The sequence below is a fragment of the Dryobates pubescens genome, chromosome 23 (genome assembly GCF_014839835.1).
Source record: "Dryobates pubescens isolate bDryPub1 chromosome 23, bDryPub1.pri, whole genome shotgun sequence".
In the NCBI taxonomy this organism is placed as follows: Eukaryota; Metazoa; Chordata; class Aves; order Piciformes; family Picidae; genus Dryobates; species Dryobates pubescens.
Window position 1 is genome coordinate 7,708,814 of NC_071634.1, and position 21,399 is coordinate 7,730,212.

The following is a 21,399-nucleotide window of genomic DNA, read 5'->3' on the forward strand; positions in this document are numbered from 1 at the left end:
AACAGTGAGGATTTAAGGCTACTGTTTATAACCATGAACAGTAAATGCTGCTTACCTTTTCTTGTATATATACATGCAGTGGAAAGAAGAATCTCTGCAAGCTCAGGCTTGGTTTTTACAAAAGCTGAATTTAATTGTAACCACCAGATCACGCATAGCTGGATTGTAGGTCAAGATTTTAAAGTTAAAACAAATGTACACTGAGGGGCTGTGCCAGACAGACAGCAATAAACAAACAGTTCTAATTTGGAAGGCATGAGAGGGAGCAGCCACAGCATCAGAGAATCCTAGAATGGTTTGGGTTGGCAGAGACCTTCAAGATCACCCAGTTCCAACCCCCTGCCATGGGCAGGGACACCCAGCCTGGCTTTGAAGCCGTCAGGCTTGGAGCCTCCATAGCTTCTCTGGGCAACCTACTCCAGTGCCTCACCACTCTCATGGGGAAGAATTTCTTCCTCATGTCTCATCTCAATCCAGCTTCTTCCAGTTTGAAGCCATCACCCCTCACCCTGTCACTCCATGCCTTTGTAAGAATTCTGGAAGGCTTCTCTAATGTCTTCCCTGGCGTCTTCTCTTCTCCAGGCTGCACAACCCCAACTCTCTCAGGCTGTCTTCAAAGCAGAGGTGCTCCAGACCTCTGATCAGGTATCTTCACAGCTTCCTCTGGACTAACAGTAGCAGCCACTTCACGGCACTTAAAATAACTTCAAAAAGGTACAGTTAGAGGCAGTGGGCTGCTTCTACAGGGCAATCTGGACAATGCCATTTTACATTATCATTTCTTTTATGGAAACCACTACTTGCTTCAGAAATGTGACCACAAAAAACAAACAACAAAAGAAAAATACAACACCACCACACCACACCCCCCAAACTCTCTTAAATCTTGTTTAAATGAACCCCAAGAGCAAGGATGACCCAAACTCTGCTCTACACCTCTGAAGAGGCTGTAGGATCGCATTCAAAAGTGAGCTCACACCACTCTCTTTGCAAGCAGAGAAAACGTTCAGATGCAACATCATAAAACATGACCAATAATATTCTTATCTTTCACCACTGCTCACGGTTTGTCTAATCAAATCTACTAGTGGCACAGTGCCAACCATGTGTCCAGCAAGGTTTCACAACAGGTATGAGAAGCACACATCATACCATAAAAGTGACAAACTGGCAGTCAGACAGGTCAAAGGCAAGGAGCTAAAAAACAAGTTCTAGATTCTTACTTTCCATCTGATCTGGATGTCAGTTAACTCTTCTCCTCAAACCACCTTCTATTCTGGCCTGCTTTTGTAAGGGTTAACTCATGCTGGGAAAAGCTTCAGAGCACTAAAGAGGATGGGAATGGATCTCGTGGTACCACACATGTCAATCAGGCTCCTTCCTCCAGTGGTGATCATTAATGTCACAAAAATCACAACAAAATCAAAAGAAAAATGCTGTAACACATGGAACTTAAGAGCATAATGACCTCCAAAACCTAATGTTTTGTGCACTGCCCACAACTCACTGTCATTATGTCCAAGGAACCCCTAGAGAATTCTTTCATTCCCAACTTGTGGTACTTCACAGAATTCAGACAGAGCACCTAACACTTCCAGCAGAAGCTTTCACAATATTTTCAGCTTATCTGTCTGCTACACACATCCTAGATATTCTTAAAGCATTCTAACCATGAGTCACTCACTGGACACATTGAAGAGCTGAGGCTGGATTTCACTTGCACAAAAGAAATTCAGGAATTTGGGTCAATGGGATTAATCCTGTTTCAACTCAAGTAATCAAACCTGACATCTTCCTGTAGTACATATAACGACAGCTCGCCCAGACCCCAGCAAATGACAGCTTATACACATCACTTAGTTTGGAGAGGAGGAGAGTAGGGGGTGACCTCACTCATGTTTATAAATACATAAAGGGTGAGTGCCAAGAGGATGGAGCCAGGCTCTGCTGGGTGATGCCCAATGACAGCACAAGAGGCAATGGGTGGAAGATGAGGCGCAGGAAGTTCCATGGAAACATAAGGAAAAATATTTTCACTGTGAGGGTGAAAGAACACTGGAACAGGCTGCCCGGGGGGGGGTTTGTAGAGTCTCCCTCTCTGGAGATATTCAAGACCCTCCTGGATGCATTCCTGTGTGATCTGGTATAGGTGATCCTGCTCTGGCTCGGGATTTGGATTAGGTGATCTTTTGAGGTCTCTTCTAGCCCCTAACATTCTGTGATCACAGATGCTGTGTGCATTACTGGCACCACAACATAAAAAGTCTAGTGAAGCTGAACTTTTAAGAAGAAAAGTGCATTTGAAACCATACAGACTGCTGCACTTTACAGCCTCTAAAAAACTGCACTCATTGACTATCTCAAAGCACAGACACACATTACCAACCCATGATTGTATCTACAGCCATGAAAAGAACTCTCAGCTTCTGAGGCGTACTAGAAGGTGTTAGAAGTGCATTACACCCTCTCCAAAAAGCCTTCCATTCCTCCAGGAAATCCAAGTCTTCCATGTACTCCAGGCATTTAGTAACTAGTAAAAGTAGGTCTAGAGCTCAAGCACTATGAGGAGCAGCTGAGGCAACCAGGGTTGTTAAGCCTGGACAAAAGGAGGCTGAGGGGAGACCTCACTCCTCTCTACAACTCCCTGAAAGGAGTTTGGAGCCAGATAGATGTTGTTACTAGGGAGAAGACACCAAGTGATAAGATGTGAGGAAATGGCCTCAAGATGCACCAGGGGAAGTTTAGATTGAATATCAGAAGAAATTTCTTCCCTGAAAGGGTTCTCAAAAGACTGGAACAGGCTCCCCAGGAAGGTGGTTGAACAGAAGCAGAGCTGTGGTGCTGAGGGCTGTGGTTTAGCACCAACCAGAGAATGGTTGGACTGGATGATCTTAAAGGGCTTTTCCAACCAAAATGATTTAGTATTACTAGTCTATGACTTTTGCTCCAAAGAATCACTTGGAAAAAAAAAAAAGAAAATTCTCAAGAAGCAGTTTGATTATTCAGCAAAGACTTTCTCATACCAGAGAAACTAAAACATCATTATGGTTATGAGAGGCACATCCTGGAAACCAGCTGGGTTTAGGTAAAACTGCAGCCTCTTTCCACCTCCTGTTATTCAAGTTACATTCCACCTATATCTGTGCATGTTTGTTTACATACACACACTGTCTGCATGACGTGGGTCTATCTCTCTGGAAAGAGCCACCTTTAACAACAAGCAGCACACCACCACAGTTTGGATTCACAGTGCTAGCCTTGCCTTGATGGCTATGTTATTTTCTTTGGAAGAGCCACACCAGATGGCAGTGAGATTACTCCAGCTATAACATGGTGCCAAATTTTTCTAAGTGTACAAACAAGTACATCCATTTCTATTTGCCTCTAAGCAGGAGTAAATATTAAGATGTCAGAGAAGTGGTTGTTCCTCTTCCAACGGAAAAGCAGCAAAAGCTTTTAACTTACAGATTCAATAATCTTCAGCTGACCTATTTTTAAGAAGAACAAATCAAATTGTTCACAAGATATAATAGTGTTTTGGGTTTTTTTACATTTTATGACCAGAGAAGAAATTTATCACTCTCATAACAGCTAGTCATTTTTTTGGGTCTTTTTTTTTTATTTTAATGGGCAACAAGACAGTAACAGCAAATTCACTGTGCTTCGCTTCTATTGCTCTAGCACCACTTCCTGTTCTGTGTGGTCTATCAGAGAACCAGCAGCTAGCCTGGTACAATCAAAATGGAGTGCAAAGAGTGCAACAGTTGAACTTCAACTGAATGTCTAAAAATAATCCTTGAGTGAGAAAGGATAGAGAGAAGCCTAGAAAGCATTAAAACTGAAGTATACACAATTGATCTTGTCAGAGGTCTTGCTATGCAGAGTATACTTCTGTGCACAGGGACAGAAGCAATAACTAATTAGAAGCACTCACATAATTCATGTGCTCCTTGCTAGCTAAAATGGAAGAGAACACTCCAGGAAGGAAGGGCATTGTATACAGTTGCCAAATGAAGAGTGCCAATCAAAGAGACTTCCATTTGCCACAGCAAAGACACTGCTGCAAATCCTTGCTGCTTGGCTTCCTCTGGAGAAACCAAGCCCATCATTCAAGTGCCACAGTAAGATCTCCAGCTCTGGGAGACCTAGCTTCCAGTTCAATAGCCCAGCAGAGAGCTTCCTTCTACCAAGCAATTATTAAAGAGCATGATATTGTTGCAGCCCATTAGATCAGAGGCTAGAACATCTTCAGTAATTAACAGATTGGTCACTAATCCCTTGGCTCCCCAGCAAAATTGGGTTGGCAGGTGGCAAATCCCACAGTGCAAGCAAGCAGGTGGCAGCAGCAGCACTGTGGCACTCTCCTCTTCCACTAAGATTGCCACTAGGGGTAGAAGGACTTCTCGTTCCTCCAGGACCATTAACCACTCTGCTAAGCAGAGCTGCCAGCCAGCAAGGAGGAGGAGAAACACAACTGCTCTCTACTTGCAGAGCTGCAGAGCAGTCTGGCAGCAGAGGCACAGCAGGCAGAGTGCCAACAGGACAGATAGTTTCCGGGCTTAATCACTTGGATATAACCTAGTGCTGTGTGCATTTGGAAATAGGGTGTTCCATCTTATCAACATTGTTTTCAGCATTATTAGAAAGCTTATCTGCACCTCCAAGCAGAAGAGGTGGCATCCAGCAAATTCACACATTCCTCTGATAAGGCTTCAGTTTGCCTCTTCACGAAGGGCTGCAGCTTTCTCAACTGCAAACATCTTCACAACCTTCCTGATTCTGCCTGGAGACAGAAATAAGGGTGCTTGGGAGAGAGCAAGAGGAAAATGACTCACTGAGGCTTTGAGTTCAGAGGGAAAAAAGAATTCCACTGTGAGTTTCTCCTGTTCAGAGGGAAAAAAGCATTTCACTGTGAGTTCTTCCCATTCAGAGGGAAAAAAGAATTTCACTGAGTTCTTCCTGTAACAGCTTCCTACAAATATAATAATTTCCTATAACTGGCTATAGAACAGTTATTTAATTCTGCCCTTCTGCTTTAAACATGAAAAGTACGTTTAAAATATGCATCTTTCCCTTCCAGTTTCCTTCCCTTCCCCACTGCATAGTCACACATCAAGTATTTATCTAGCACAACCCTAGCAATCTGCCATGCTTAATTCACTCCTGAGTTAGAGCACCCACACAAGCTCATTGCTGGGCCAGACTATGTACTATTTACTGTACTAAATGTACTATGTACATTTACATCATTGTACAATTTATTCAGGTTCCCCTAAACCCAGCATCAGAAATCACACTGGTAGTTTTCAAGGTAGTGTTCTATCTCTTTAGAGGGAAGAGAACTACTCATCTTATAGCAAGACTCATGTGCTCCTAAAATCATTGGATCACTTTGGTTGGATGAGACTGTTAAATCATCATGTCCAACTGTTAGCCAAGTGCCTGCCAGGTCACCACTAAACCATGCCCCTCAGCACCACATCTCAACAGCTTTTAGATACTTTCAGGATGGTGAGTCCACCACTTCCCTGGGCAGCCTCTTCTAGGGCTTCATAACCCTTTCAGGGAAGAAATAACCAGACCCCTTTCTGACTAGTGTTCTGCTGAGTGTATTCACCAATTTGCAGTCTAGTATTTCCAGTTGGAAAGCAAAGGTAAGGACTCTCTCCTAGACACCACACAATGGAGACTGCACAGGACAATCCATGGAGGCATGCCTATTGTGTCAGCAGAAAGCTTGTTTTTCCATGTAACGTGTACAGAAGTCTGGATACACAAATCCCACACCACTCAAAACTCTGCAGTGCTTTGGAACCCTATCTGCCTGGCATGAGAGTGGAGTCTGATCAACTGACTGAAAAATGGCCATGGAAAGCTGGAATGTTTCAGCCTGACTGATTAAAGGCATTTAACAGCTTGCAGATGCTCAGCAGCTGTGCAAGCCAGGTCACCCTTTCACCCTAACATAGCTTGAAGTGCTTCATTTTGCTTAGTCAAATTTACAGGTCAGTTATTAATTAGCTAATTATAAGCCTTTTAATCTGTCAATAGGCCCAGAAGGCTCATAGTCCAGGTGTCTTTGTGCTAAATTTCTTTCTACATCCTTATCAGGACATAAAGTAGATTAAATGTTAATCCTTCCAGGAATACAGAGAAATCAAGAAGAAGGAAGACCAACTCCTACACAAGCCTTTGTATCTAAGACTACAGCTTTATTAGTATGAGGAAAGACCAGCAGATGACTTCAGTGCTTGGTGTCAAAGCAATTGCTGGATTTGTCTGAAAGCTCTAGAACCACATGCAGTGAAAGAACACTGCTCAGTAACAATCTATGCCTCCTCTGCAGTGAGATCACGCCACAGTGTTCCCAAGCAAGAGGTGCTCTCACTCAAGGAAATAACTGTTTTACAACTGTACTACATTCCACTTGGTCTCTTCAGAGCTGGTCTAGGAGAAACAAAACAATTCTGTGACATGCTGTAATAGAATTACTGTTAAGCAACATCAAGGTAATTATTTACTCTTTTTAGTAGGGTTGTCACAAGATTAGAGTCTAATAATTTAAGCCTCTTGCTTGGTTGCATGCTTTCAAGGTTAACACCACTCTGGTTTGGATGTCAACCCCAGCACTTAGATGCAATTTCTGCTGAAGCTAAGAGGAACTAGGTAGACTTCAAAGTGAAATTTGTAAGGATGTGGCTTTTAAACCAGAACTTTTTACTTTATAGAAGAGTTTTACTAAGCATCACCAATAGAGAGATTGTCCCTCTCACATATCAGAATTTAAGACACACACCATCCTGTAAAAGAATCTAAGAGAGCTAATAAACTACAGCACAAAAGGTCATTTCAATGAGATTTTAACTTGGAATAAGATTTACATGGGGACATTGAAAGGATAGCACAGATAAATCTAGTTCCTGCTTCTACACATTCAACAAGGTATAACCCCCAAAATCATAGTTCACAAGACTTATAAACAAGTTCTTTCCCCACCTCAACAGACAGCCATTTATTTAACAGGAAAATATGCAAATGTTTACAAAAATTACTGTTTCCAGCATGCTGATTAATGCCTATCAGTGCAGTAGCTGAAGTTAAAAATAGAATGGGGAAACAAAGCTTCCTACCAAACCACTTTTTCTTTCCTTTCTTTTTTTTTTTGGTGTTACAAGCTGTATTCATCAGACAAGACCAAAGCATTCGCAACGAACTACTTCTGCCTCTCTTCTTCCTTTTTTGTAACTGAGCAGTTATTACATGAAAAAAGAAAACTACTAACAGACACTTTGACACTTTCTAGAATCTGTTTCAGGATCTGAGATGCTGTATAAATAAAAGTAAGAATAGCTCAGTGATTGATTTCAGCAGAGTAAATCTCTGCTGGACAGTAGGAAGCTCGCCTTCTTTGTCTGGAGAAGAACCAAACAAGAAAGTGGAAAGTGAGGTGTTAAAGTAAGATTCCCCTTCTCTAAAGGATCTTGTTTCTAATTTTGCATATCTTTAAATTAAAAACTCCAGGCTAATACAAGATGAAGCTGAAGTTAAAGTCATTTCAAGAACATTTAGAATTAAGTATTGCTTTTGTTTAAGGATTAATTATTAAATTGCACAGCATGGGTCCATGGTTCACCTATATAGGAAGACTGCCAGCTAAACCAGACCTGACCTTATTTCCATCTGTTAAAGCAGAATAACACTGAAAGATGGGAGTTCAGCTGGCAGTTCCAGGCTGGCTAACCTGAGCAATGAAAAGGACATTTACACTCCGTAACAACAGACTTCATGTCACGGAAGCCCAACCTAAACTCTCATTCTTATCCTAATAGAGGGAAAACCCATCCCTGCAGGCTACATTTCCATCACTCAGTAGTACAGAATCATAGAATGCTTTGTGTAGGAAGGGACCTTCAGGATCGTCTACTTCCAGAACCTTGCCATGGGCAAGAATGCCTTCCACTAGACCAGGTTGCTCAAGGCCCCTTCCAACCTGCCTTTGAACACTGCCAGGCTCTGAGTCTCCACAACTTCTCTGGGCAATCTGTTCCAGTGCCTCAGCACCCTCATAAGAAGTATGTTTTATTTACTTTTGTTAACCACACAAGTACTAAACCTAGAAATCCTCAATCTTCCTACTTCCTTCTACCCTATCTCCTCTTATTTGGATGCACTTCAAATTCCTGAGAAATCTTTTAGTCATGCTTCTTACGTGAAAATCACCTGTCATGACAAGACTTGTAGCACACACCCCATCACGTCTCTTTCCAGTCAACATTTAAACAAAGACCCCCGAGGTAGCAACAGTTCCAGACATTAACACAGCTGCCATTGGATTCCCCCAGCCTTTTCTTTCCAAGTACTGCCAGCAGCAAGAATGAGGAACACCATTTAAACTCCAAAGGGCTGTCTAGCTCCAGTTCTTTACAACTGATTTCAGAGACAGATCAGAATGTCTACTTTCCATGAAGCTAAGATTTGCCACAACTACATCAGAGAGAGCCCTAGCTACAGATCAGTTGCCCCTGAATTCATCTGGTTAAACCAGCTGACGACTGTGGCAGGAAGATACAAGAGGAATCCTCCCAGCAAGCACGCAAGCTACTCTTAAAACAGTCTGCCGGAGCTGAAGGCAGAAGTAATTGCAAGGTCTGCATTCCTTTCTCTGCACTGTAAATCACCTTTAAATATCTTCCTGCCAAAGATATTCAGATATGTGTAATGACTACAATAACAGTTTGGAAGAGATAAGAACTTGCTCATTACTGGAAATGAGCTGGCATGCCAGTAAAATAGATAATTTCAGTTCTGCTGGCACACTGGGACAAGGTGAGAACAACACTAATGTTTGTTTCCAGAGCAAGTCATGTCTCTGCATTCTCCCCCAACTACTGCCTCATTTGAAAATCATCCCCTACCTGAGGAAAAGTAGGTTTCTGGTTCCTGCAGGTGTTAAATGGAATGCGGACTCATAAAGCCCCTTTCTTTTTAGTAATGGAATAAGTAATACAACAAAGCTTATGGAGAAGAGGCAAGATTGAGCAAACCTTCCAATGGGTCTTGGAGAGATACAGTGAAGGCAGCATGGTGCAGGGAGTTCTGTTATATGCTCTAATCCAGCCATCTGACCAAAGTAAGCAGGAGAAACCATTCCGTACAGTTTATAATGTACCCAGTGGAGTGAGACTGACCTGTGCTGGCAGTCCTCTCCTTAACACATTCCAAAAGGCATAACTTGTCTGGGCACCCCAGCTTAAGATGAGTAGAAGAGGTGTTGACTAATAACAGAGGAATAGAGAGTGATACATGTACATGGGATAATAGTATGAAAAAATGCACATTCCAATACCAAAAGATCTTGTCTCTCTTGAATTACCTTTCAGGTTGCCTTAAACCCCTCCCCTCCCAGCTCCTTTCCAGGCACTATTTGTTCTACTACAGTACAGGTCCAAAACATACACAAAGCAATGTTATCGGGAAATAACTTCCTGGAATAAACTTACCTTCAAAAAAGGCCAGAAGAATGCTTAGGTAGAAGAGGGTAGCAGCCACCTAGGACCTTACTTTCTCTCCTCCCTCAGAAATCCCCAACAGAAGACAGAATGTGTTGTGGAAGAATCATTTTATCAACCAGTACTTTCAAGTTTAAGCAGCCAATTTACTCTGGAAGTCCCTTGGGAACTCTTGATTCCTCACCATTGTTTACAGAGCTATCCATCAATTCTGAGGAGAGTCTGAGCTTGCGTGACCTTTCCTGCCAAGGTCTGACAGAAGCAGTAAGCCAAGATCCTGATCCTACGGTAAGACCAACTAACAGTTTTGCCAATGATAGGGTTAGTTATTCACACCTGCATTTTAAGATCAGGAGTCAAGCTAGCCACAATTCATTGACACAACAGAATCATAGAATGGTTTGGGTGGGAAGGGACATTCAAGATCATCTAGTCCCATGGGCAGGGACACCTCTTGCTAGACCAGCTTGCTCAATGCCCCATCTAACATGTCTTTGAACACTGCCAGGCTGGGAGCCTCCACAGCTTCTCTGGGCAACCTGTTCCAGTGCCTCACCACCCCCACAGTAGTGCACAGCAGTAAATGTTTGCTACAGGGCAAACAACCCAACCACCAGCATCTGAGTGTCAAATACACTTTTCCTACAGGTAAAAGGAGAGATACGACATGCCTCATGGTCAGCCTTGTCTGGGTATTAGTGTTGTGAAGAGTAAATTAAACAGCTCTTACTGCACTTCCATTTCTACTGGGTATCCATTACCAAAGTGGCTACAATGTTTGAGTTTCTATCCAAAGAGATTGCCTCAAGTCCACTTAAACAGGAAGTCCAAGGAGACTATTCCTGGCCCCTGTTTCGTTTGGGGTGGTTTTGGGGTTTTTTGTTGTTGGTTTGTTTGGGGTTTTGGTTTTCAGTAGGCTAAGTTTTCTAACAACAAAATCAGACTGGAAGTCTGCTTTCAGAAGTACAGGGGGTTCACCTATGTGCAGGAGCTTACATATTCACAGTCAACTGATCAGACTGGCCTCAAAGACAGGAGGCTCTCCCTCAGCCCTGCCTGAAGTAGCCACAGGAATTTATTTTGGTGTATCCATTTTTACTAGTTTGAAAACTTTAAACCTTTTCCATTACTGGAATTTCTGTATCTCCCTCCTTTATAACCTCAAAAAAAAAAAATCTCTTTATTTTCTGGACATTTTAGCATCAGGTTTGTCACACTTCATGGAGAAGTTTATGGAGAGCTGGGAGATTTTAAAACAAAAAAATTTACAAACAGGAAAGCATTTAATCCTCCACGAAGCTGACCCAGTACTGACTCCTCAGTAACGGAATATTGGCAAGGGGTGTATCTCAATCTGCTCTCTTGCAACAGCAAGAGGAGTCCAAAACACAGCAACAGGAAGGGAAAGGAGCACGTGTTATGCCTAGAAGAAAACCAGCAAGTTAATTCTCCTTTTGTCTGCAGCATGAAAGAGGTACGTGAATGAAATAAACTGCAAAGGCTCCAGCTCTATGCTTCCTGTGCTAACACAACTAAAAATACACAGAAGAGGTGTAGAATTATTCAGATCTGAAGCTGCTTCATAGCCCCTAAGACACTAAAAGCAGAGTGGAAGTGGAAATTTGCTTTTGGCAGTAGGAAACATACCAGCGTCATGCAACTAATTTCACAGAGGAAAGTGAAGTGGTGCAAGTGCACCAGCAAGCCAGAGTGCACACATCGGCAGGAGAGGCTCTTGGACATACACTTAGCAACATGAACTCAACTGTAATGATGAAACCAGACAAGGTACAAGGCCAGGTCAGTCCCATTACCAACTTGGTCTTCACTAGTATCATCAAGACCCGAACAATGAAGTCTTAGCAGAGAGAATGGTAGGAGGGGAAACATTTATCCACCTTCTTAATTCATTCTGGATAGCAGCATCCTTAAGTTGCTAGCAATTTGCACTGGACACTTGTGGGATAAAAGCTGACAAATTAAATTAACTGATATCAAGTGTCCTTGCTCTCTGCTGACAGAGGAAGTGCAACAGAGTGCACTGAGTACTTCAGTGTGCACAGAGCCTACACCTGTAGATGAACTTCAAACCTTGACAGAAGCGACAGCATGACCCACGTAAATATGAGGAGGCTTCCAAGATTACAGGGGCTTGAAAAATAGGATAATGCTAGAGAAAATGCCATCAATAATGCATTTGTGCTCCAACCTTGAAAAAGTCCTGCCCTGTCCTTTACATGTGTTTGTATCATCACTGGAAGTGTGCGAGGAAATGACTCCTAACACAACTGAGCAGCAAAGCCACAGTTCAGCACAAATAGGGAACAGTACAGCTCTTTCATCTTCTCCTTCCCAATGGAAAGCACCTACACTTTTCCCCTTTCTCCCAGAGGCAGACCCACGCTGCCAAACTGACCCCATCCCACCTTCCACCTGCAGGCAACCAAGTGGCACCAAACCAGAGGTGTCAACCATGACGCTGGGAGACACCATGAGTGCTTCCACTGTTTCCTTCAAGGCAGCAGGCACATGGTTGGATTTCATGATATTAAAGGCCTTTTCCAACCAAAACGACTCTTTGATTCCATGCACGGCACCTTCTCCAGAGCCACGGAGAGGACTACTTGTGTTCACAGCGAGAAGCGATGCAGACCGAGGCTGGGGAAGCTTCCAGAAGCCTTCGCGAGGGAAACCAGCAGCTCCCGAGGCCTCCACAGCAGGCGAGAGCCCCAGGAGCCCCAGACCCCGCTCCTGTCCCTCTGCGGCGCCGCACGCCCTCAGGCTGGGCTCCTAGTGACTCACCCCAGGAGCTTCCCGGCGCCCTTCGACTCCACGCTGAGGCGAGGGGCAGGGAGCTGGGCACACGCTCGAGGCCCCTTCCCTCCCTCCATCCCTTCGCAGGCGCCGGTGGGAGCGGGAACGCCTCAGCCTCCCGATCGCGACAGGAGAGCTCCGTGGCGAGAGGGCGCTTACCTCAGCCGCGGCTCCACTCAGCTCCGCGGGCGGCAGCCGCCGCGCCGGCCACTCACCGCCGGCCACTCACCGCCGCTCCACAGCGCGGCCCCGCAGCTGTCACCGCGCCCCGCGCCCGCCCCTTCCTTCACCTGCCGGGACGTGCCCGCCTCCCTCAGCCGCCCCGCCGCCGCCGGCGGGAGCAGCCAGCAGCCCCAGCTGCGCCGTCCCGCCTCCCACTGCCCTGGGCGGAGGCCGCCGGGGGAGGACTGGGCTGGGCAACCCGCGCTGGAGCTGCGGCCGCTGTGCTTGACGAGCTGCCCTCGCTGCAAGGGAGACATGGAGGTGCTGCAGCAGGTCCAGGGAAGGGCGACGAAGCTGGCGAAGAGTTTCGTGAAGAGTTTCGTGAAGAGCAGCTGAGGGAACTGAGGTTTTTTAGTCTGGAGAAGAGGAGGCTGAGATACTGACTACTGACTGACTAAACCTCATTGCTCTATGCAACTCCGTGAAAGGAGGTTGGAGCCACCTGGGAGTCGGTGTCCTCTCCCTACTAACAAGTGACAGGACGAGAGGAAATAGCCTCAAGTTGCACCAGGGGAGGTTCAGGTTGGACCTTAGAAGAAACTTCTTCACTGAAAGAATTCTCAAGCGCTGGAACAGGCTGCCCGGAGAAGTGGTGGAATCCCCATCCCTGGAGGTGTTTCAGAGACAGAGATGTGGTGCTGAGGGCCATGGGTTAGCACCACCCTTGGTAGAGTCGGAGAATGGTTGGACTGGATGATCTTGAAGTACTTTTCCAACCAAAGCGATTCTATGACTCTCTGATTTCTTTCTGTCCTGTAAAAATGTTACACAAAGTAGTATTACAACTGGGAGAGGTACAAAGGGCTCCATTGATTTTTGTAACAAGCACGTAACTGAAAAAGCAGTTAACAAAGCGATATTCCCCAAACGTTGATCTTTGCATAGTTATGTAGATTTCAATTAAAAGCAACAGATTCCTTTGGTGATTACTCAGCTACCACTTTAATTTTGTTTCAAAGTCTTCAACAATGGTGTCAGTTTCGATGCTCAGAAGATAAGGTGGTGTGGTATTTCCTGTTAGTGCCATTCATTAGTGCTTTCCTTTGTCATTCACAGAAATTTGGGGTATGAAAGCAGCAGAGAATCCCTCCTCTGAACGCAGCAGGAAGGATGCTTAGTCTGTGAAATGAAGCCCTGTGTTCCCAGTACCAGAGAGGCTATGAAAACCTAGTTAGAAAATGAGGTTCAGTCACAGAATAGCTTGAGTTGGAAGCAACCTTATACATCTAGTTCCAACCCGCTTTCCATGGCCAGGGATACCTCCTACTAGACCAGCTTGCTCAAACCTCATCTAGCCTGGCCTTGAACACCTCCAGGGATGAGGGATCAACAGTTTCTCTGAGCAACCTGTTTCAGTGTCTCACCCTCCTCACAGCAAACAACTTCTTCCTAATGTCCAACCTAAACCTAACCTCCTCTCATTTAAAACTGTTGCTCCTTGTCCTGTCACCACAGGCACTTATTAAAAGTCCCTCTCCAGCTTTCCTGTAGGCCCCTTCAGGAAGTAGATGACCTTTAACTGATGACAAATACAGTGCTGTTAACACCTACTATTTGCTTTGAAAGAGTGTGTAAAGAAAAAGATTATTTCTGAGTAACAAGAGAGCAATTGCATTGGCAGAGCCTAAGGAAAATGAAGTTTCCTAAATTTTCCCACGGCAAGTGCCTTAGCTGCAGCCAGCAGCAGCCTCTACCCTGGCCTCAGTCTTCTGCTGCACAAAGTGCCAGCTGTGTAACACAAATCAGTCCCCTATGAAGACCACAACCAAGAAAACTCCGTGTAGAAGTTCCACTGACTTTGGTGTCAGAACATTCTGACTCTGTTGGTGGAAATGACAGCATTTATTTTCCTGCCTGATTAAACCCAGAACTTTCAGTCTCCAGAGAAGACAAATTAGTGCATTAAGCTGAAGCAGGTGTGGGGAACCTTCATTGTGCTGGCTGAATATGCCCTGTGACTTCATTTTATAGGGTACAGCCCATGACTAAAATTAGTGTGTGTTATTACTGGATAGCAGAACAAATTAATGTGTGGTCTGCCAAGTGTCCTGGAAAGGCATATTTGGTCTTCAGCGAAGAAAATGTTCTCCACCCCTGAACTGAAGGCTAAAGTGACCAGGCTCTACACAAACTGTGATCTTAAAGGTCTTTTCCAACAAAAGTAATTCTATGAATTCCTTTTTATTTTCTCCATATTTGCCCCTTTCATGTAGGGAGGCCCCCAAAACTGAAGCCAGGACTCAAGGTGTGGCCTCACCAGTGCTGAGTACAGGGGGACAATCACTGCCCCAGTCCTGCTGGTCACAGTGTTCCTGATCCAGGCCAGGATGCTGTTGGCCTTCTTGGCCACCTGGGTACACAGTGGCTCATATCCAACTGGCTGTTGATCCCCACTCCTAGTTCTTTCTCTGCTAGGTGGTTTCCAGCCACTCTTCCCCAAACCTGGGGCATTCACGGGGTTGTTGTGACCGAAGTGCAGGACCCAGCACTTGGCCTTGTTCAACCTCATACAACTGACCCTGGCCCACCAATCCAGCCCATCCAGGTCCCTCTGCAGAGCCTCACTACCCTCCAGCAGATGAACACTCCCCCCAATCTTAGTGTCATCTGCAGACCTACTGAGAGTACCCCAATCTGTGATACTGTGACACTAACAAGGTTTCCCAGTGTGGGTTTCAGGACTGCATCACCTATTTAACTACGCAACACACCTAAGGCTTTAAATATGCTCAGGTATTTCTCAGCCTGTTGTTCTACTCCAGAGTTACGGTTCATTTTGATTTGCTGTTGTTTCTTTTAGTTGCTGTCCCAATGTGGGAATGCAGACTGAAAGCACCCAAGACACTCTCACAAGGGGCACTAGTAGGGGCACTAGTAGGGGCCTCGTGTGCAGCACACATCATTTGCTCTGCGGAGTAGGAGGACTCTGATTGTTCTCCCCCCAAAGTCTGCATTACAATGACAATATATCTAGGTGCAAAGAGAGTCCTTATCTTTGTTAGCTGGAAGTGCCAGAGAAACATGAAAAATATTTACATTCCAAAGATAAAGAGATCTAGAAAAGAGCAAATGTTTTCATTAGTGATATTCTCTGTTGTGTTTATAGGACTCTTACCAAGACTTTGGTGAAAATAAAACCTCTCTTTTGGCTTTTCTTATGGTTGTTCTTTAATGCTGACAAATACTGCAATTAATTTAAGTTACATAACCGATTCCAGGGCCCAACTGTATCCCTGCAGAGACAGAACAATTCATTAGGGATGGAGGAAGTATGCCAGAAAAAGCAAAGCTTGGTGAAGGCACTTTGCCTATTCTGTCATGCTTTCCGGCTGAAGCCTTAAGGACATAAACTGACTCCAGCATTAACTTCTCCAGTGCATTTGGCTGACAGCTAGGACATCTCTCCTTGTCTTCAGCATCACAGCCCTGCTGATGTGCAGGAGGAGAGGGAAGCGATCTTTCTGCAGTCATTACTGGTGCTGGCAACAGAGATTATTCCCTTTTCTTTTTCACTGCACTGCATTTGCAATCAGAGGGTATCAACCCTCTCCACAGAAATCAACAGTCTCCTCTGCCTGCCTTTTGGTGTGTTCATGCTGAAGCAGCTATAACGCGGGTTTGGTGTCTACATTACTGAGCTCTGTTATGGGAGACTCAGGGGTATCTGTTTGACTAACATGTTTTGCAGTTGCATGAAATATCTAGGAAGAACATGAGAAGTATTTGAAAAACAGGGATTCATAAAAATTCCCAGAAAGTAATCATAGAATCGTTTCAGTTGGAAAAGACCTCCAAAATCAAAGTCCTGCTGTCAAGCCACCACCACCATGGCCCTCAAACCATGTCCCAAAGTGCCATGTCCACAGGTTTCTTGACCACCTCCAGAGTCAGTGACTCCACCACCTGCCTGGGCAGCCTGTTCCAAGTCTGACCACTCTTTCTGTGAATTTTTCCCAATATGTAACTTTCCAACCTAAACCTCCCCTGGCACAGTTTCAGGCCATTTCCTATCATTCTATCACTTAATACCAGGGAGAAAAGACCAACCCCCACTTCACTACAACCTCCTTTCAGGGAGTTGTAGAGAGCAGTGAGGTTTCCCCTCATCCTCCTTTTCTCCAGACTGAACAACTCTAGTTCCCTCAGCTGCTTGTCAACAGACCTGTTCTCCAGACCCTTTACCAGCTCTGTTGCCCTAATGTCTCACCCTAGCTGGGTAGCTGGGATTTTCAGCCTGCATCATGCTTACTAAGTGAGGAGAGGAGCATTGTTGAGAGTTAGAAGAATGCCTTTTCCTTAGCTTGCCTGCTCTTGTTTAGCAGAAAGCATGGACTTCTGCTAACCTGCATTGTGATACAACAGGTGAGAAGCATCAGTTCCCATTGTATGTTCCAAAGGAATATTTCCTTGCAATCCAAAATCAGGTCCATACTAAGTACAGAAGTAAGGGTGAGAGTAAAAGCTGAATTACAGCCACACTGAGACCAGCTTCTAGATTTAGTGCTTTTCAAACTGAGCAAACCAGTCTAGCAGTAACTGCAGGAGCAGAGAATCCCAAATAAGAGGCTGCTAAGCCCTTGCTATACCACCATTCTTGATCTGAGTGCACCATGCTGTGATCTCCTCCTACTCCTTCCAGTCCCTCACAGCAAACTGCATGCTAATGGTAATCATGAGAACAATTCCAGCCTGCTGCTAGTCAGTAAAGCTGTTTTTATCTGGTCAAAGTGATATAACTTAGATAGCTGTGAAGTTTCCAGCAGGAAATTACTACTCACATTAACTACTCCCTTTTTATGGTGGTTTGTACCAAGATGAGTGAAGGGTGCACAGAAATACAACCTTTAAGGGCTGGTCAGCTCCAGATGTGCTGGCATGAACACCAGAAAACCTGGTGGCTTAAGGGTTTCAATACCATGTAGGAGGACTGAGGTAAGAACTCATCATTAGAACAGGAAAGCAGGCATCTCTCATGAGCAGGCCTGATTTGAGGCACAGCAAAAGGGGAGAGCAGCCCAGGGTGGAAGGCAGCAGCGGCATCAATAACACTCTAGTGTGAGGAAACGTGGAGCTCTTGCCTACGTCTTCCTGGTGGAGAGAGCTGAAGCTGCTGGTGTGGGAGGCAAGCACTGCTAGGGAAACCAGGGTGGTTTCCAGCTTTGCTCCCTAGCAGCAGCACACTGAGTCACCCTTAACCTGCCCTTTAACCCCACTGACATCCTTGTGCCCTTTCTCAAATCTTTCTTCACATGTGGGCTATGTTTGCTCTGTTTGTCCCATTTTTAAACCCTTGTTAGACAGCAGGAAGATTATTTAACTCTCCTAACTGAGGCTTTGAGCTTCACCCTGGCAGGAATCCTTGCTGTAATTGTCCTTTTGAACTGAGCAAAAACTATTAGATTTCTTTTATTGTTTATTCATCCTGCAGGGATGTAGAATCTATTCCAGCATCCTTTAAAAACTAATGCAAAACCAAATGAGGGGGAAAAAAAATAAGTTAAAAAGCTTAAAACTGCAATAAAATAGGAGAGAAGTGTGGGGGTTTTGTAAGAGCAACTTGGGAAAAAAGTATCAAATCTCACAGCAAATCCTCTTCCAAATGCATCAAGAGCAGGAAGCATACCAGAGATTCAGTAGAGTCAACATGTGATTAAGGTCGAAAGGCACCCTCAGAGAAGACAGGATCAGAGAAAAGCATGTCAGAAAAGCTGAATAAATGCCTTGCTGCTCCAAAAGAGTTAGGGAACTTTCTGTGCAAGCCTCTTCCATTATGGGAGAATTACTAGAGAATCTGTGACAAACTGAAGGATCAGTAGGAAAGGCTGCAGTTTAAATCAACAAGATAAACAGATGATCACCAGAACTAGACTCTGCTCTCCTAGGAATCCTAAGTGAATATAGTTCCAGCTGTTGTGTATAACTTCTCACTCAAACCTGGCATTTCATCTGAGAAGACAAAGGTAATAAATGTCATTGTGATTTATTTTTAATGGTTCCACTGGAGAGTCAGGGATCTAGAGACATGGGATCTGCACCAGGGTTAATTAATAAGGAGTGTAACCAAAGAATTAGGGGAAGCAAGAAAGATAACACATTAGGGAGGACTCGGCATAGCTCTTGGAAAGAAGAGTTATGCCTCACGTGTAAATCTGTTGGAGTTCCATCAAGGAGACACCAGGCATGAGAAGAGAGAGATCCAGCTGATAGAGCCTATAGAGATTTCTAAAGCACCCTCACTGCAGCTACTCATCAAAGGCTTTTCAAGAAGTTGAACATCAACAGCAAAAAAACCAACAAAAAAATAAACTGGCTAAAAGATGGGAAGAAGGCAGCAGGAGTTAATCAGAGTTTTCCCAGTGAGAGAAGGCATTTTCCTTCCTTGGGAACTGGCATGGGAATAAAGCTGTTCAACAGAGTCAAAGCTTACTGTCAGAAGGGACATGATGAAACGTGCTGATACCAAGTTATTTAGGGTAGTAAAGATAAGTGCCGAGTGTGAGGAAGGACTTCATACTGAGACACAGAGCCAGCTGAAACACAGTGCAAGTAATGGTCCAAATCTTCCTAGCTTAGCACAGAAAATGATGAGCCCTGCCTGAGCTAGTCCTTACCAGTGAGGAATAAGCACTTGGGCTGTAATGGTTCCAAAGAGCTGGTGGTTCAATACCCAGCAAGACTAAAACTGCAAACAGAACATTAGTGATTGCTAGCAAGAGAGCCAAGAACAAATCAGAGAAGAGCCTCATGCAGTGGTGCAAATCCATCAAGCTTCACAGCCTGGAAATTTGGTACAGTGCTGGCTCCCCTGCCACAAATACGGCCTAGGCCAATACCACAAATGGTGGGGGTTCTGTGATGAGGATTTAGATCTCCTTGTCTCAGGATGCTGTGAGTGCCAGGAGCTCAGATGGGCTTCAAGTGAGCCTGTGCAAAATTAAAGCAGCAAAATCCATTATCAAAAAAATACCCTACTTCTCCCTCCAGAAACTTCATTCCTGCCTAGGTGCTGAGAAAAAACCACTGGGCCTGATGGACCTTTCATAGGAACAGTACAAGTGTGCTTACATTGTCATCACTGCTTCCAAAACACATAATCTGTTCCCTTGTCACTGTGAGAGTGCCTCAGCTGATATTTCTGCAGCCACCTGATAAACTGCACCAGCAGATGGCTTCTTAACACCTGAGTCCTGCTCTATTTTATCAGGCTCAATCCACTGCCTGCTGAACTTTTTTTTTCCCCATGCAAAATTCAGCACAAATTTGGTTGGAACTTTCTGTAAGATCCAGGTGACACTGGTACAAACAGTAAAAGTTCTGCAGAGGCAGCACCTCTGAGGATTTTTGTTCTTTTAATATCCAGCTCCAGGTCTTAAATTAGAAATGTCTGTGAAACTGGATGTGAAAACTGAATTGTGACATAGCAGTGCTGTCAGGGTGAGAACATTCTATACTCAGAATCATGCTGAAAATTGCCTCGCCCTCAAGAAAGGTGGTGGAGAGGACAGCTATGTCTCAAAAGGGCACAGACAATGAAAAGGGAGCTGAAGGCTCCTTAGAAACCAAACCTAACTACCAGAAGACCCAAAACAGTCTTGTGATTGTGACCGCTGTGGACATCTGTCCAACAACCGTGCCAAGAATTCAACTAATAAGCAAAAACCCCAGCCAGAACTGAACAAAGGAGGGCTGTCTCCTTGGGGAAGCTGTCTGGTACCGTGCAGTCTAGCCCTGAAGAGCACACACTCTGTGACAGACATGATACAGATGACTGCAAACCCTGACACCCCACTGCAGGTTGAAGAATGTATTTGAAACGCAGTGTTTTCAGGGCAAGATTACACTTCAAACTGTAACAGCCCTAACGAAATTATGTGAGCCTTGAACTGGGAATAAGAAAACAAGAGAGACATGGGTTGGCATTTTCCATGACTCATTACATGAAAGCAATTTTAATATCCACAAATGAACACAACACTTTGCAAGAGACACTTACTCAAACAATAAATCGTATCCATGCCCCATGTAGTCTTAAGGCAGAAACAGATGCAATAGAGGATCAATACAGATGTGATAGACTGGTCAAGGGTCTGAGGAACAGGTCTGATGAAGACTGGCTGAGGGAACTGTGGCTGTTTAGTCTGGAGAAGAGGAGGCTGAGGGAAGATTTTGATCTCTATAACTCCCTGAAAGGATGTTGGAGCCAGGTGGGGGCTGGTTTCTTCTCCCCAGTGAAAAAATGACAAGATGAGAGGAAATGGCCTCATTTTGAGCCAGGACAGGTTTTGATTGGACATTAGAAGACACTTCACTGAAAGTGTTCCCAAACACTGGAACAGGGTCCCCAGAGAGGTGGTTGAATCTCCATGCCGGAGGTGTTTCAAAGAGGCAGAGATGTGGTGCTGAGGGCCACGTTTTAGCACCAGCCTTGGTAGAATTAGAGAACGGTTGCACAAGAAGATGATGCTATAGGTCTTTTCCAGCCAAACTATTCCGTGACAGGACACACAATACACAAGACATGCTGTGGATTTCTAGAATAGAGCTGCTGCTGGGATTCCAGGTCGTGAAACACCACAATGTGAAGTAAGAATATAGAAGCAATTACAGCAATCAGATCTTATCAGTCAGCTCCATTATAATATTTGTCTGCTTATCAAGAACAGATAACAATAATGGCAAGAAAGAACAGAAGCCACAAAGCTTACAGGCACCTGAACCGCTGCAGTCCATGGGAAATCGGTTAGAAACCAGGTAGGCTCTGAACCACTGGTGAAAAAGGTAACTAAGGCTTCAGTGCAGAACAAAACAGCTTTGCCTGCAAGGTTTCATTCCTACCACCAAAAATCTGAAGGGT

General features: G+C 44.6%; 1 protein-coding gene across 1 annotated transcript in view; it reads right to left on the reverse strand.

The window, feature by feature from the left end:
- SH3BP2 (SH3 domain binding protein 2) overlaps positions 1–12,543 on the reverse strand; it is a 34,280-nt gene extending 21,737 nt beyond the window's left edge. Inside the window, exon 1 of the mRNA XM_054172344.1 lies at positions 12,483–12,543. The gene's annotated coding sequence lies outside the window, so the exon portion shown is untranslated. The remainder of the gene's footprint in view (positions 1–12,482) is intronic.
- Between the last annotated feature and the right edge of the window lie 8,856 nt (positions 12,544–21,399).